Below are 18,729 nucleotides of genomic sequence, written 5' to 3' on the forward strand. Positions count from 1 at the left end.
ATCAGAGAAATCATTGGGCACGATTCTATTTGTAGCAGCAACAATTACTACAAATTTAAAAACAAAATTGCTATTTACAAAAGCATGGCTATGAAATGTCCATATTTGTGTGAAATTTCAATGTTGGAAACTATAAAATATTCTAGGAGGATTTTGCTGGTGGTCCAGTGGTTTGGATTACTTGCTTCCCGGTGCAGGGAGTGGGCGTTGGATCCCTGGTCACTGAATCAAGATACCACATGCTGAACAGTGTCACACAAATAAAGAAATAAATAAAAATTGATCAATAAAATAGGCAGAATTTAAAGAAAACCTAATTGATTGGAAGGATAAAGCATGATATTGACTGGAAGAGTCAATATTGTAAGATGATTATCTTCAGAAATTATTTTAAAGATTAAATGCAGTCCCAAAGCAGTTACTTTTTAAAAACTTTATTGAGGTGTAATTTACAGAGCATAAAATTTATCCATTTAAAATATATAAATCCATGATTTTGAAATTATTCACAGTTTACGACCGTCACTACTATCAAACTCTAGAAAGCATTCGTCACTAATCAATTTGCAGTCTTTTCCTATTCCGTCTCCTCACAACCCTTAGTAATTATTCATCTACTTTTGGTCTCTCTACTCCTGTTTTTGATATTACATGGAAATGTGCTCACACAATATGCAATCTTTTAGAAGTTTGAATGCCATAAACACTTGAGCAAAAAAAGTGAGACACAAAAGTAACTATACCTATATTCTGGATGTGTATATGATACTTCAGTGGGGTTTTCCAGGTGGCAACTAGTGGTAAAGAGACTGCCTGCCAGTGCAGATGAGGGTTTGATCCCTGGGTCAGGAGGGTCCTCCAGGGAATATGAAATGATAGCCCACTCCAGTAGTCTTTTTTTAAAAAAAATTAATTTATTTTAATTTGAGGATAATTAGTTTAAAATACTGTGGTATTTTTCTCATACATGGACATGAATCAGCCATGGGTGCACATGTGTTCCCCGCTCCCACATACTTGAAAAGTCTATTCTTTACAACTGTGTCTCTTTTGTTGCCTTGCATATAGGATCATTGTTACCTTCTTTCTAAAGTCCATATATATGCATTAATATAGTGTATTGATGGTTCTCTTTCTGATTTAGTTCCCTCTGTATAATAGGCTCCAGTTTCATCCACCTCATTAAAACTGATTCAAATGCTGGGAAAACCAGTCAACCATATGCAAAAGAATGAAATTAGAACACTTTCTAACACCATAAACAAAAATAAACTCAAAATGGATTAAAGATCTAAGTTTAACACCAGAGACTATTAAAAGTCTTAGAGGAAAACAGAGGCATAACATCCTCTGACATAAACCACAGCAAGATTCTCTATGACCCACCTTGCAGAGTAATTGAAATAAAACAAAAATACAAATGGGACCTAGGTAAACTTAAAAGCTTTTGCACAACGAAGGAAACTATAAGCCAGGTGGAAAGGCAGCCTTCAGGATGGAAGACAATAACAGCAAATGAAACAACTGACAAAGAACTAAGCTCCAAAATATACAAGCAGTTCATGCAGCTCAATACCAGAAAAATGAACAACCCAATCAAAAAGTGGGCCAAAGAAGTAAACAGACATTTCTCCAAAGAAGATATACAGAGGGCTAATAAACCACACGAAAAGACATGTAGGTTTCTCATATCACAACACCACCTATTACTAGAGAAATGCAAATTAAAAACACAATGAGATATCCTCTCTGCCGGTCAGAATGGCCACCATAAAAAAGTCGACAAACAACAATAGCTGGAGAGGGTGTGGAGAAAAAGGAAACCCTCTTACACTGTTGATGGGAATGCAAACTGGTACAGCCACTATGGAGAACAGTGTGGAAATTCCTTAAAAATCTGGGAATAGAACCACTCCAGTATTCTTGACTGGAGAATTCCTTGGACAGAGAAGCCTGACAGCCTATAGTCCATGGGGTCTCAAAGAGTCAGACACAACTGAACGAATGAGCACACACAATTATATTTCAACTCTTTTTGAAAATCATTCATTATCAGAAAAAATTATATAATTCATTTTAAAATGTATGCAATCAGAATATTATTTCCATTTCATAAAAGGTCAAGTTACCCAAGAGCATCCAAACTCATATTTTAATTCTCAGGCTTATGCTTGCAATGGTATGTATTTGGAAACTGACAGTCTTCTGCTTTTATGCCCCATAAAGATTGTACAGCACAGTTATGTTCACCAGGTATATTGTCTGTTATCCTGTTATGGAAAAATGCATAATTCTGTTAACAATAGCATTTTCCATGCAACTGTAATACAAGATATTTTGAAAATGGGTAATGAAGTCTTTAATAACATTTCAGTAAGCTCTTGTTACTAGGAAATCAGGCTACAGAGTAGCCTGGTTTTCAACATTGGTATCAACATTTTATTAACTTTCAATATCTTCCTTCAGCTTTCTGTAATTCGACTAAAACAAATGTATTCATGTTATTTTAAAAATATTTCTTTTTTTCCTCCTCTATAAAGCATTCTTTTTAAAAACTTACTGTAGTTTGCAAGTTGAACCATTTAGCCACTTCCAAGGACGACCGCGGCCTTCACGAGAGACTTGAATCCACGATATAATTGATAGGGACATCAGAAATTTCTAGCCCAAAATAAAGAATTTTCACTTAAATAGTCCTTATGAAATGTTTTTGTTAATTTTTAAAATGCAAGTCAAAGGATATGTTCTTTCATAGCATCTTTCATTCTTTGAACAAATTGAGCATGTTAGATTTTAATCTAACATTAAAAAACATAGGAGTTGAAAGTTCGAAGTTTTAATAGTGCCATAAATATTAACCAATATCTGTACTTTTGATTCAAAATTAACTCAACATTTATACTTATCAGTTTCACTGTGTTCTAATGTTAATAAGGAAAATTCCTTTTTTTTCGACAGCCATTTAATAAAGGGAATATTTACAAAGACATGAATTAGTTGTAGGGATCCCACAAAAGAATACACCTTGCATAACAACTTGGGGAGACTTACAGCTGTGAACCACATCTAACATTAAGCCTAAGGGATAAGAAGGTGGAGTAATTCAATATGTGCAATGAGGAAAATTCTGATTCATATAATTTCATTTTTCCTCATGTCAAAACTCACATAGTAAGGCTTTAAATAAGTCTTTAGATTCCATGACATTCATTTTTCTGGATATTGTGACAATATCAGTGGATTTCTCTACTATTATATGTTTCTCAGAATTTCAGTTTTAGAGGGAAATTAAGGAAATGAAATTGAGAAAATAAGTGACATGAGAGCCGGATTTGGTTTTCTGAGCCTGACACCATTCTTTGACTAGATAAACCCCAAAGCCATCTGTTTCTGTATTGGTGGAATCCAGTGGACCAGACAAGGGGTCAGAGACTCATTTCTCTCTGCTCCTCCCTGCTAAGTTCAACTGTAAACATGGGAACTAGTGAAAGACAGGAGAAAGGAGAACTCTGAAAGGTGGAAAGAGAAGCGTGATGTGGCTTGAGACTTCCCAGCAGCTCCACTTCTCTGTAATCGCTTATCACTTCTCAGTGATGAGAAAACAAGGTGGGAGGTGAGGGAAAGATAATTAGGGGCATCTTGTATCTCCCCACCAACCAGAGGAAAGTGACCTAGGCCTCTTACTTCCCAAACACCCCATACTTAACCTAGCTGTTGGGGGTGGCACAGGTAATCCGTTCCTCCTGTGTGTTGAGAGAATCGTGTAGGCAACACCAGGTAAGCCTTACAAGGTGATCCATCAGGACACTTACTAACAAGCAGCAGTTAGAGAAATTGCCTCTGTTTCCTCCACTGAGAGACACTAGGGTCGGGTGATAGGGGTGGGGGTGGGACCAGTAAAGGGGGTGTCTTGACTAAAACTACTGAAGCTAAGAAGCCTCTTTATCTCTGAGGGTGTAAGACTCCATCTCCACCCAGCGGCATTGGAAAGAATGGATCTTAACTGTTAAATTCACACATTGAGCTGTGGAAATTTACAAACTTCACACAAATGCAAAAATTTGGAGGAACTGCAAAATATCATATGGCAGTGATGAGACAGGGACAACCTGTATGATTCCATGTCCTGGAGTAGAAAATGGCAACCCACTTCAGTATTCTTGCCTAGAAAATTCCATTGACACAGGAGCCTGACAGGCTGACGTTAATGAGGTTGCAAAGAGTCAGACACGACTGTACGACTAAGCACGAACACGGATTCCATGTATATGATTCAAAAGCAATCAAAGAGATTCTATAATATCAAATGTCAGGACAGTTAGTAAATAAAGAGATGGAGACGTGATAAGATATTACAGAGGGGTGGGGCTGCTGGGAAGTTGAACTTCTATTCCGTGATCTGATACACAATTACATAATTCTATAGGCAAAATCATATGTTTATTTTCTTGATGTATGGTAAAATTAGATACATAGTGTATTTTAGAATTTAATAGTATTTGTAGAAGCATGGTTTTCTATGAAAAGCAAGAACCAGAAATTACCACACATGCATGAATGGTATAAAAATGTAAATAAAGTATCATAAAGTTATATTCCATTGTTTAATGGAATACTAGCAGACCTTAAAATAAACAAACTACAAATATGTACAAAAGCACAAGTGAATCCTAACAAATGTAATGTTGACTAAATGAAGCCTTTAGCAAAGTGTTGGAAACATTTAATATCTTACCATTTCCTCTTCATTGTCTATATAAAGCAGAGTAGAATTCTTAGTAGCACAGGATATCAAACTTTCATTCCATGATTTCTTTTCCAAACTAGTATAATAGCAGTTGTTGGAATATGTAAGCCAGTCTTTTGGACAATGACCACAATGACATTCTGAAGAAAGATTATGAATTACTATTCAAAAACAATTTGAATTTGAAAAATAAAAAATTAACTTACACATATGCATAGACATAAACATGTATGCATACATACACATATATAAAATAACATATCTATGCATCCTCAAGGCTGCATATAAAGACATATAAAACAAGTCTCATTCATACATTCATAGAGAGGGTCTGCTCTCATATCCCAATTTATGTCCCCATATAAAGCAAACACATAGAAATATCTACTAGTTACATGTCTTAAAAATCAAGAAATGAAACTTCTATTTTAGAATAGCAAAATTATTTGTCTTTTATCATATTATAACAGGAGGAAATTACAGCCAATTGCCAACAATGGATATGGTGATCATATTGTTGCATAGGGAGAAAGACTCTCCTATAATCATTATTTAGGAATATTGTTGCCTGTTTTTATAATTTATGTTTTATCCCCAGATCTGTTTCTATCTTCACTAGCCTAAGAGAGAGACAAAATACAAACTATATTTATAATAGAAGTTTGAAATCATTATGTACCTTTCGGGAGCTTTGTTACCAGAGAGATCTTATTCTGTTCTGATATTTGGGTACCTAGAAAAAAATGGAAGTAATCTTTTAAAATATTAACATTGATTTAAATAGATAATAATCATTTTAGTTTTCAGTTTAAACCTGGTATTTGTAGGATTTAGGATGAGCTGGAAAATATTGCTTTAAGAATAATTAATGAGGTAATGAAGACTGGGGGGTGTATATTTCATTTATCTTAATGAAAAGACTCCACCACCTCTTACAATAGTTGGTTCAAGCAATCTCAAGAATTAATTTGTTTTTCTCAATAAGGTGTTTCAGTTTCTTAAAGTATATCTTTGAGTTACGAAATCAGAAATTAGCTGTGTATATATTTAATTTTCCCTACAATCATTCTGTAATTTACACTTTGCTCAACTCATTTGCCATTCAATACTTAGGCTAAATGCATGCATTAAAATAAGAGTTCTATTCCATAATAATATGATATTTTAGAGGCACTGACAATCATTAAAATGAAAGGTTCAATCATAATCTTTCAACACTTGACTTACGTGGAATAGAAGTTATCACCCTCACTATAGTATACATCAAGACAAAACAGACGATTCCCAAGATCACAACAATGAGCTTCTCTCGAGTTGATGGTGAATCTGCAGGGAGAGAAAAGGAACACTGAGAAAGGAGTGATGGAGACAGTTATTTTAGAAGAACAAAAGATCCCACATCCGTGAGAATTCAAAGACATCAACTTGGATCCCAAAACGATATCTACCATTGCAATCCTCCTCTCAGAATATACCATTCCTTTTTCAGCGAATATAAGGCTTCACGAGTTGTAGATCAAAGACTACAAATTACAGCAATGCCTGGGTAGGTAGTCCTGGAGGAGGGCATGGCAACCATCTCCAGCATTCATGCCTGGAGAATCCCCATAGACAGAGGAGCCTGGCGGGCTACAGTCCATGGGGTGGCAAAGAGTTGGACACAACTGAGCGACTAAGCACAGCACAGCACATATGTCATATTAGAATATTGTACTTCAAACTCCAGCTCTAAGTCTCATTAATAAAAACATGTAAGCGGGTAAATGCTTTACACTTGCAGGGGTAGTTCCTGTCATTCCATTGACATAACGAAAGGCAATTTGAAAGTTTAATCCCACGTAGGTTTTCTCCTGCTCAGCTGCTAAAATTGATCTTTTCAGGATCTTACCTCTCATTTGCTGTCTCCTGGTGTCCTTAACCAGACTTGGTTCTGAGTAGTTTTCCTTTTGGTTCTTCATCTCTGTGGCTGTTTAATGTCAAGGATGTTGCTCTATGGAAACTTCACATAAGTAGTTAATAAATGGTGTATAAAATCACAAGAAACCTTGAAGAGTTAAACTGGGTGATGTGTGAGATCAGTTAACAGCACTTATTTAGCAACTGAGCAAATCCAAGTTTGGTTCTCATTTCAGTAAACCTTTAGACAACTGTTTCATGATAGAGTAAGTAGTTTTAAAAACAGTATTTGGTGTTTAATAACGAAGAGTGGTGGGAATGGGCGGGAGGTGAGAGGCAAACTGAAAGGAGGGGACATATGTACACCTATGATTAATTTATGCTGATGTATGACAGAAATCAAACCAATACTGTAAACCAGTCTCAATCAGTTAAAAACAAGTAAATATTTAAAAAAATATTCTGTTTGACATAATGTTACTTGTTTATTGGAACAATGAAAATTAGCAGATTACTGGACAAGTTCATGAATAGTAATATCCTGATGAATTGAAAGTCAAAATTCACAGAAACCCTTTAAAATTGTTATAATATCTTTGTTCAAATTAAAGTGCATATTGGAAAAACATGTACCAATTATATAGGTAAGTTTAAAATCCATTAAAAGTTAAAGACAGCTTTCTATGACGAGGGAATAACAGTATTGGCATATATGGTACACTCTGCATTAAACTACTTTAATTGGGACATTCATTAATGAAAAGGGAATGAGATGCTATCAAATAATTCTTCTAATTTGAGTGATTGTGGAGCTCTAAGAAATCATTAAAAAATTAAAGAAATATTTTACATGTTAAAAATGGTACATGACATATTAAATTCTCCAAAAGTTTTTATCATATAAAGACAAAACAATGTTAAAATGACATTAAATACTTATTTTACATGAGTAATTGACAATGGCTAAGATACGAAATCACAAAATGATAAGGAAAAGCATACATCATTTATGGAAGAACAATGTTGGTACAAACTTCCAGGACGATCCTGAGGCTGTTAAGTCAATGAGGGAAGCTTTAGTTGTATCAGCAATTATAAGAAGTCAATAATGTGCCTTAATAATTCAGTTAATGGATTCTGTAGTCAGTGCAATCTACAATTAATTCTGGCCTTCAAATTTACAATGTGTGACCTTTAAAAATTATTTAGTATTTAGCAAATGAGTTCACTAATCTAAAATGAGAATAAAGATATGTATGATATAAAGCAAGTAAAAAACCTAATATTAAATTTGACTTTTATTTTATTTCTTATTTTAATGCAATTGCCATTGTATTATTCATATCAGGCAATGTAATTTATTAGACAGAAATCTCTGTGTTACTGTGATTTATCTTTCTTCAATATTGCGATCAAGTTTTTATAAAGCATTTGATCCTATATAATTGAGGTAATCCAGCATTTTACTGGAGGTACCATATTCTGATTTTTACTTTAACTAGATCAGTGAAGAATTATATTGGCCATTCACAATTCTATGAATCCATTTTAAGATTCTATTTTTAAGGGCTGAGTTAAATATTTAATACTGTATCTAATTATATGTCTATTGATGACAAAATACAATGTTAACTGTCCCTTGTCCTGATGCTACTGATACTCCGTCTTAAATTGCAATGATTAACAAAATCAGTTACACATGTATGTATTCACTTGAATAACGTCTGCAGGCAAGAATTTGAACATTTTAAGAAATCTTCCCAAATACTTCATATTTTATTCTTATTTTCTCCCAAAATTAAAATACCCAAATATCAAATACAGATACCAGTATCTCTTTAATTTGTTTGCTTAGTAATTGTCCCTAAGTCGAACCACATTGGCATTTGTAATCTCCTGCTAAATGAGATGAGGAACTAGGAAGGAGAGGGAAACACATACCTTCTACAGGCCAGAGTCCTGCCTCTTCTCGTGAGTGGCCAGGTTACTGTGAAAATCAAACAATGTCTGTGGTCTTCACAGACTGCCCTGTGAAGGCCCAGAGTGAAACAATAGTGAAAAAAGTACATTCTTATCACCGTGTCACTGAAACAGGAAATTCTTACGCTTGGGTATTTTGAAGACAGGTTATCTCGTCACACAACTCCAGAATATAGGAGACTTTGGATATGTAGTGTATCAGTTAGTTTCTTCCTTGGTGAGTTCCTCTGAGAATTGATTTCACTTTCTAAAAGATATAGGGGGACAAAGGACATGATCACCCTGCTGTTAACTTGCTTTCACTTCATTCATCAATGCTGAACATTTACGCCTTGTCAAGAGTAACTTCAATGTTTAAGTTTACTTTTAGATAAGTTTACTAAATCTAGGCATTATTTATTTTTTCCATATAATCTCATTGTGTCATTTCTATTATAATGCAGGAAATCATAATTCCATTGACAGTTTGTATTTAAGGATACTTGTCCCTAATTCATAAGAGTTACTACATATTAAACTTTTTTCAGTTCAGTTCAGTCACTCGGTCGTGTCTGACTCTTTGTGACCCCATGAATCGCAGCACATCAGGCCTCCCTGTCCATCACCAACTCCCGGAGTTCACTGAGACTCAATGTCCATCGAGTCAGTGATGCCATCCAGCCATCTCATCCTGTGTTGTCCCCTTCTCCTCCTGCCCCCAATCCCTCCCAGCATCAGAGTCTTTTCCAATGAGTCAACTCTTCCATGAGGTGGCCAAAGTACCGGAGTTTCAGCTTTAGCATTCCTTCCAAAGAAATCCCAGGGCTGATCTCCTTCAGAATGGACTGGTTGGATCTCCTTGCAGTCCAAGGGACTCTCAAGAGTCTTCTCCAACACCACAGTTCAAAAGCATAAATTCTTCGGCACTCAGCTTTCTTCACAGTTCAACTATCACATCCATACATGATCACAGGAAAAGCCATAGCCTTGACTAGACAGACTTTTGTTGGCAAAGTAATATCTATGCTTTTGAATATTCTATTTAGGTTGGTCATAACTATCCTTCCAAGGAGTAAGCGTCTTTTAATTCCATGGCTGCAGTCACCATCTGCAGTGATTTTGGAGCCCAGAAAAATAAAGTCTGACACTGTTTCCACTGTTTCCCCATCTATTTCCCATGAAGTGATGGGACCGGATGCCATGATCTTCGTTTTCTAAATGTTGAGCTTTAAGCCAACTTTTTCAGTCTCCTCTTTCACTTTCATCAAGAGGCTTTTTAGTTCCTCTTCACTTTCTGCCATGAGGGTGGTGTCATCTGCGCATCTGAGGTTATTGATATTTCTCCCTGCAATCTTGATTCCTGCTTGTGTTTCATCCAGTCCAGCGTTTCTCATAATGTACTCTGCATAGAAGTTAAATAAGCAGGGTGACAATATACAGCCTTGACGTACTCCTTTTCCTATTTGGAACTAGTCTGTTGTTCCATGTCCAGTTCTAACTGTTGCTTCCTGACCTGCATACAAATTTCTCAAGAGGCAGGTCTGGTGGTCTGGTATTCCCATCTCTTTCAGAATTTTCCACAGTTTACTGTGATCCACACAGTCAAATTTTTAGCTTTCTAAAATCTAGAAAAATGGAATATAAATTTGTAGTTATATACCAGTTTCTTGTTGTTCAGTAACAACGCTGTGTCTGACTCTTTGTGACCCTGTGGACCGCAGCAGGCAAAGCTTCCCTGTCCTTCACTATTTCCCTGAGTTTGCTCAAATTCACATCCATTGAAGGGCTTCCCTGACTCAGATGGTAAGGAATCTGCCTGTGATGCAACAGACCCAGGTTCAATCCCTGGCTGAGGAAGATCCCCTGGAGAAAGAAATGGCACTCCAGTATTCTTGCCTGGAAAATTCCATGGAGAGAGAAGCCTAGTGGGGCTACTGTCCATGGGTTTACACAGTCGGACATGACTGAAGAGACTGAGCACACCCAAGACTACATGTCCATTGAGTCAGTGAGGTCATCCAGTCATCTAATCCTCTGTGGCCCTCTTCTCCTCTTGCACTGAATCTTTTCCAGCATCATGGTCTTTTCCAATGAGTCAGCTCTTTGCACCAGGTGGCCAAAGTATTGGAGCTTCGGTTTTAGCATCAGTCTTTCACATGAATACTCAGGGTTTATTTCCTTTAGGATTGACTGGCTTGATCTCCTTGTTGTCCAAGGGACTCTCTCCAGCACCTTAGCTGGAAAACATAATTCTTTGGCTCTCAGCCTTTATGGTCCAAATCTTAGATCCATACCTGATCACTGGAAAAGTCATAGCTTTGATTATATGGACCTTTGTTGGCAAAGTCATTTCTCTGCTTTTTAATATGCTATCTAATTTTGTCATGGCTTTACTTCCAAGTAGCAAGCGGTTTTTAATTTCATGACCACAGTCATTGTCCGCAGTGACTTTGGAGCCGAAGAAAATGGAATTTGACACTGTTTCCAGTTTTCCTCCCTCTATTTGTTATGAAGAGATGGGACTGGATGCCATGATCTGTGTTTTTTGATTGTTGAATTTTAAGCCATCTTTTTCATTCTCCTGTTTCACCTGCATCAAGAACCTCTTTAGTTCCTCTTCACCTTCTGCCATTAAAGTGGTATCATCTGCTATCTGAGGTTGTTGATATCTCTCCCTGCAATCTTAATTCCAGTTTGTGAGTCATGCAGCCCAGCATTTCATATGATGTACTCTGCATATGAGTGAAATAAACAGGGTGACAATATACAGCTTTGATGTACTCCTTTCCCAATTTGGAACCAACCTGCCATTCCATTGTTCCATGTCCTGTTCTACTGTTGCTTCTTGACCTGCATGCAGATTTCTCAGGAGGCAGCTAAATTGGTCTGGTATTCCCATCTCTTTAAGAATATTCCACAGGTGGTTGTGATCCACACAGTCAAAGGCTTTAGCAGAGTCGATGAGGCAAAAGTAGATTTTTTTCTGGACTTCCCTGGCTTTCTCTATGATTCAATGGATGTTGGCAATTTGATTATCTGCCTTCTCTGAATCCAGCCTGAATATCTGGAAGTTTTCTGTTCATGTCCTGCTGAAGATAGCATGTGAAATGAGGGCAGTTGTAAGATAATTGTAATGTTATTCAGCATTGCCTTTCTTTGGGATTGGGATGAAAACTGACTTTTTCCAGTCCTGTGGCCACTGCTGAGTTTTCCAGTTTGCTGGCATATTGAGTGCAGGACTTTAACAGCATCATTCTTTAGGATTTGGGATAGCTCAGCTGAAATTGGGAGAAGGCAATGGCACCCCACTCCAGTACTATTGCCCGGAAAATCCCATGGATGGAGGAGCCTGGTAGGCTGCAGTCCATGGGGTCGCTAAGAGTCAGACACGACTGAGCGACTTCACTTTCACTTTCCAATTTCCTGCATTGCAGAAGGAAATAGCAACCCACTCCAGTGTTTTTGCCTGGAGAATTCCATGGATGGAGAAGCCTGGTAGGCTACAGTCCATGGGGTTGCACAGAGTCGGACATGACTGAAGCGACTAGCAGCAGCAGCAGCTGGAATTACACCACATCCAATAGCTTTGTTTTTAGTAAGGCTTCCTAAGGCCCACTTGACTTCACACTTCAGAATGTCTGGCTCTAGGTGAGTGACCACACCATTGTGGTTATCTGGGTCGTTAAGAGCTTTTCTGTACAGTTTATCTGGGTATTCTTGCCACCTCTCCTTCTGCTTCTGTTAGATCCTTGCCATTTTTGTCCTCCCTTGTGCCTATCTTTGCATGAAATATTCCCTTGGTATCACCAGTTTTCTTGAAGATATCTCTAGTCTTTCCCATTCTATTGTTTTCCTCTATTTCTTTGTATTGTTCACTTAAGAAGGCTTTCTCTTTCCTTCTAATCTATGGAACTCTGCATTCAGTTGGGTATATCTTTTCCTGCTCCTCTGCCTTTCACTTCTCTTCTTTTCTCAGGTATTTGTAAGCTGTTTGTAAGCTATTTGCAAACTCTATTATGTCCTAGTAATGTAGACTAACATTTGAACTTTCTATAGCAATTGCTAATGGCAACCTATATGGTGATTATCTTTTTTATATTTTATATTAATTAAATAAATAATATTCTATTACCCACTTCATTGAATTATCGCAAGGGAAGCATTCATTAGTGATGCCAAATAATGTAAAATTCAGTAATATTCACTTTTAAAATTTGAAGTGAAAAGTGAAAGTCACTCAGTTGTGTCCAACGTTTTGCAAATGCATCAACCCTACCAGGCTCCTCTGTCCATGAAATTCTCCAGGTAAAAATTCTGGAGTGGGTAGCCATTCCCTTCTTCAGGCGATCTGCCCAATTCATGGATTGAACTGAAGTCTCTTGTACTACAGGAGGATTCTTTACCAGCTGAGCTACAAGGCAAGTGTTAAATGTATTATTCATGTTATCATACACTTTTCTGGTTTCAATTAAATAATTTTGTACACATCATGTCCTTGGTTACATGCCCAAATATGTTGACTCTTCTGGTATTTAACTTTAATAAAATCTATGGTTAATCCACATACAGCCAAGAAAAATACTCAAAATCTAAGAGTATTTTGAATTTACTGTTTATTGCATAAATACATGTTTGTGACTATATCTAAAATGGAAGTACCTAGTGACCTAAGAGAGATAGATAAATTGGATGTCCATAGTAAGTGCAAATACCCTTTTAACATGATGGCTAGATGGATTCATTTTCAAGGAAGTTTTTTAAATGGAGGGAGATTGCCAAAAGTACTAAATGACTCTATGTAAAGGAAACATTTTAAGGTCTTGTAAAGAAGAAACTCTTATTCTAGTTGAAAATTTGGATATGCAGAAAGGAAAGAATTGAAGAAAAGAACTTATGTGGACATATCCAAATAGATATTGAAAGGTAAAATAGTAACGATAAAGTATCAAATTGTGCATATATGTTTGTATTAGAATTCAAGGGAGCAAAAATGGCATGAGCAGTGAAAACAGTAGAGAGAAATTATGTCTTTTTGTTGTTTCAGAAAAGTACAAAAATATGAATTTACTAGACTATTGAGTAAAAAATGCATGCTGTAAAATGTAGGGCACATATAGAACTGCTGCTGAGTTGCTTCAATTGTGTCTGACTCTGCACGACCCCATAGACTTCAGCCCACCAGGCTCCCCTGTCCCTGGGATTCTCCAGGCAAAAACACTGGAGTGGGTTGCCATTTCCTTCTCCAGTGCATGAAAGTGAAAAGTGAAAGTGAAGTCGCTCAGTTGTGTCCGACTCTTAGCGACCCCATGAACTGCAGCCTACTAGGCTCCTCCATCCATGGGATTTTCCAGGCAAGAGTACTGGAGTGGGGTGCCATTGCCTTCTCTGTACACTAACATAGAATATTCTTATTTTTTAAGTTCAAATGAACATTTCTCAAAAATTCACTATAAATGCCTAAGTCCAGTTACATTACTAAAAAAGCTACAGAACTATGGTGTCAAACACTAGCCTCCAGCCAAATTTGGCAAGTGGGCACTTGAAAGGTGAATATTCAAATTTAATTTTTAATTAATTAGAAGAAATAAACATTTCAGATTGATTTCATAGTCACATCAGCCATATGTAATAGACATACAGAATATTTCCAGGTTCATGAAAATTTCCCTAAGCAGTTTACCTAAAATAGAAATCAATAACCAAAATTTTGAAAAACTTTATTGGCTTTGTATTCAGTAATCTATTTCTAAATAACATATGAACCAAGGAAAAATCAAAGTCAAATTTCATAATTTTATATGAATTAAAAGAAAAATGTAACAACAAGATTCTGTCTTGTGACATATTAATTCAGTTAAATGCATACATTATAAATAAAAAAAAAAAGAAAGAAGAAATCTGAGCATGCTTGACAAGAAACTTGAAATGAAAAAGCAATTTTGGTGAAATTAATATAATTGACATAAAGACAAAGGAAGAAAATAGCAAATATGAAAAATCATGAAAAAAATTACAGTAGAGAGGAATAAAGGGTCAAGCTATTTTCATTTGAAAGACAATAAAAGTAATAAATGACATGTGGAGAATAGAGAAAACACAAATCTTTTATATCTATATAAATATGACAATCCAGTGCTCCTGCTGCTGCGATGTCATGTCAGTTGTGTCCAACTCTGTGTGACCCCATAGATGGCAGCCTGCCAGGCTTTTCCATCCCTGGGATTCTCCAGAGAAGAACACTGGAGTGGGTTGCCATTTCCTTCTCCAGTACATGAAAGTGAGAAGTGAAAGTGAAGTCGCTCAGTCAGGTCCGACTCTTAGCGACACCATGAACTTCAGCCCAGGCTCCTCTGTTCATGGGATTTTTGCAGGCAAGAGCACTGGAGTGGGTTGCCAGGGCCTTCTCCGTGACAATCCAATAGATGTTGGCAATTTGATTCTTTGTTGTTGATAAAATTGCCAACATCCTGTTGGATCATTGGAAAAGCAAGAGACTTCCAGAAAAACACCTTCTGCTTTGTTGACTATGCCAAAGCCTTTGACTGTGTATATTACAACCAACAGTGGAAAATTATTCAAGAGATAGGATTACCGGGCCACCTGACCTACCTCTTGAGAAATCTGTATGTAGGTCAAGAAGCAAGTTAGAACCGGACATGGAAGAGCGGACTGGTTCCAAATTGGGAAAGGAGTATGTCAAGGCTGTATATCGTCACCCTGTTTATTTAACTTCCATGCAGAGCACATCATGCGAAATGCCAGGCTGGATGAAGCACAGCTGGAATCAAGATTGCTGGGAGAAATATCAATAACCTCAGATATGCAGATGACACCACCTTATGACAGAAAGCGAAGAACGAAAGAGCCTCTTGATGAAAATGAAATAGGAGAGTGAAAAAGCTGGCTTAAAACTTAACATTCAAAAAGCGAAGATCATGGTATCCAGTCCCATCAGTTTATGGCAAAGAAATGGGGAAACAATGGAAACAGTGAGAGACTTTATTTTTTTGGACTCCAAAATCATTCAGATTTGACTGCAGCCATGAAATTGAAAGACACTTGTTCCTTGGAAGGAAAGCTATGACCAAACTAGACAGCGTACTAAAATCAGAGACATTACTTTAAGGTCTGTCTAGTCAAAGCTTGGTTTTTCAGTAGTCATGTATGGATGTGAGAGTTGGACCATATAGAAAGCTGAGCACTGAAGAATTGATGCTTTTGAACTGTGGTGATGGAGAAGACTCTTGAGAGTCCTTTGGGCTGGGAGGAGATCAAACCAGTCCATCCTGGGGAAAATCAGTCCTGAATATTCATTGGAAGGACTGATGCTGCAGCTGAAACTCTAATACTTTGGCCACCTGATGGGAGGAACTGATTCACTGGAAAAGACCCTGACGCTGGGAAAAATTGAAGGTGGGAGGAGAAGGGAACAACAGAGGATGAGATGGTTGGATGGTGTCACCAAGTCGATGGACATGAGTTTGAGCAAGCTCTGGGAGTTGGTGATGGAGAGGGAAGCCTGGCATAGTGCAGTCCATGGGGTCACAAAGAGTCAGACACGACTGAGGGACTGAACTGAACTGAAACCTGACAAAACCATTATGATTTTTATGGATGTTAAACAGACAATAAAGCTGTATTATAAAAACTTTTTACGATCCGTATGAAATAGAATGTCTAGAAAATGCAAATTACCAAATATAGTACAACAACCATAAACCTGTATAAGCTAAACATGTGTTAAATATATTAAGTTCACTGTATAAACCTTCCTACAAAATATTCTAGGAGCCCTAATGGTATCAGTAGTGAATAATAACACTTATAACTATGCCATGTCTTTCACCATAAAATAGAGGCTTCCATAGAGCCTTGATAACAAAACATGTCAAGTTACATAATATCAATGGACTCAGTCCCAACTCTTTATGATAAATGGATGAAGAAAATCATCTTAATCTAAATATGATATATGCAGTGATTTTTCAAAGGAAGAAAACGGAGAATGATTTTTGTGGTTTTTATTTCAGGAATGCATAATTGGTCAACATTTGAAGGAAAGAGATGTTTCAAAAACATTAAAAATTTTCTCATTTCATTTAAAGAAAAATAGTAAAATGGTAAAATGACTGATTGCAAACAAAACATATAAGAAAATTATGACTACTATGGAATTGCTTTCATGTTAGAAAGGTATATGAAAAAACCTTAAAAAACACATATTTGAGCATGAAGTATTGAAATATTTCCCCCCGTATTGGAAAGATATTTACAAGACCTTTATTATATCATCTGTTCAACATTGGAAATAAAAGGCAGTTGGGTAAAAACAAGTCAAAAACAAGAAAAACAAAAACAAAAAAAAAAAAGAAAAGAAAAACAAGAAAAAGCTATTGCACCTGGAGGGAAGAAATAAAACATGATTATTCAGAGATGCACTATTTATTTACATAAAAAATCCAGAGGAATATATATTTGAAATGATAAAATTAATACATACAATCTGAGAAGTCATTGGGCACAGTTCTATTTGTAGCAGCATCAATTACTACAAATTTAAAAACAAAATTGCTATTTACAAAAGCATGGCTATGAAATGTCCATATTTGTGTGAAATTTCAATGTTGGAAACTATAAAATATTCTAGGGGGATTTCGCTGGTGGTCCAGTGGTTCGGATTACTTGCTTCGCGGTGCAGGGAGTAGGCGTTTGATCCCTGGTCACTGAATCAAGATACCACACGCTGAACAGTGTCACACAAATAAATAAATAAATAAAAATTGATCAATAAAATAGGCAGAATTTAAAGAAAACCTAATTGATTGGAAGGATAAAGCATGATATTGACTGGAAGAGTCAATATTGTAAGACGATTATCTTCAGAAATTATTTTAAAGATTAAATGCAGTCCCAAAGCAGTTACTTTTTAAAAACTTTATTGAGGTGTAATTTACAGAGCATAAAATTTATCCATTTAAAATATATAAATCCATGATTTTAAAATTATTCACAGTTTACGATCGTCACTACTATCAAACTCTAGAGAGCATTCATCACTAATCAATTTGCAGTCTTTTCCTATTCTGTCTCTTCACAGCCCTTAGTAACCACGAATCTACTTTTGGTCTCTCTACTCTTATTTTTGATATTACGTGGAAATGGGTTCACACAGTATGCAATCTTTTAGAAGTTTGAATGCCATACTGTTGAGCAAAAAAAGTGAGACACAAAAGTAATGATACCTGTATTTTTGGATGTGTATATGATATTTCAGTGGGGTTTTCCAGGTGGCACTAGTGGTAAAGAAACTGCCTGCCAACGTAGGAGAAGAGGGTTTGATCCCTGGGTCAGGAAGATCCTCCAGGGAATATGAAATGATAGCCCACTCTGGTAGTCCCTTTTTAAAAAATTAATTAATTTATTTTAATTGGAAGATAATTACTTTAAAATACTGTGGTATTTTTCTCATACATGGACATGAATCAGCCATGGGTGCGCATGTGTTCCCCCATTCAGAACCCCTCTCTCACCTTCCTCCCTCCCCATCCCTTGGGTTGTCCCAGAGCACCAGCTCTGAGTGTCCTGCTTCATGCATCCAACTTGCACTGTCATCTCTTTTATATATGGGAATATACACGTTTCAATGATATTCTCTCAAATCATCCCACCCTCACCTTCTCCCACATACTCCAAAAGTCTGTTCTTTACATCTGTGTCTCTTTTGTTGCCTTGCATACAGGATCGTTGTTACCTTCTTTCTAAAGTCCATATATATGCATTAATATAGTGTATTGATGGTTCTCTTTCTGATTTAGTTCCCTCTGTATAATAGGCTTCAGTTTCATCCACCTCATTAGAACTGATTCATAAGTTGGGGAAACCGGTCAACCATATGCAAAATAATGAAACTAGAATACTTTCTAATACCGTAAACAAAAATAAACTCAAAATGGATTAAAGATCTAAATTTAACACCAGAGACTATTAAAACACTTAGAGGAAAACAGAGGCATAATACCCTCTGACATAAACCACAGCAAGATTCTCTATGACCCACCTTGCAGAGTAATGGAAATAAAACAAAAATACAAATGGGACCTAGGTAAACTTAAAAGCTTTTGCACAAC

At 36.5% G+C, this 18,729-nt stretch overlaps 1 pseudogene; it reads right to left on the bottom strand.

Moving 5' to 3' along the window:
• Window positions 1–427: 427 nt before the first annotated feature.
• LOC788694 (NKG2-A/NKG2-B type II integral membrane protein-like) lies at window positions 428–8,785 on the bottom strand (annotated as a pseudogene).
• Window positions 8,786–18,729: the final 9,944 nt, after the last annotated feature.

The sequence above is a fragment of the Bos taurus genome, chromosome 5 (genome assembly GCF_002263795.3).
Source record: "Bos taurus isolate L1 Dominette 01449 registration number 42190680 breed Hereford chromosome 5, ARS-UCD2.0, whole genome shotgun sequence".
In the NCBI taxonomy this organism is placed as follows: Eukaryota; Metazoa; Chordata; class Mammalia; order Artiodactyla; family Bovidae; genus Bos; species Bos taurus.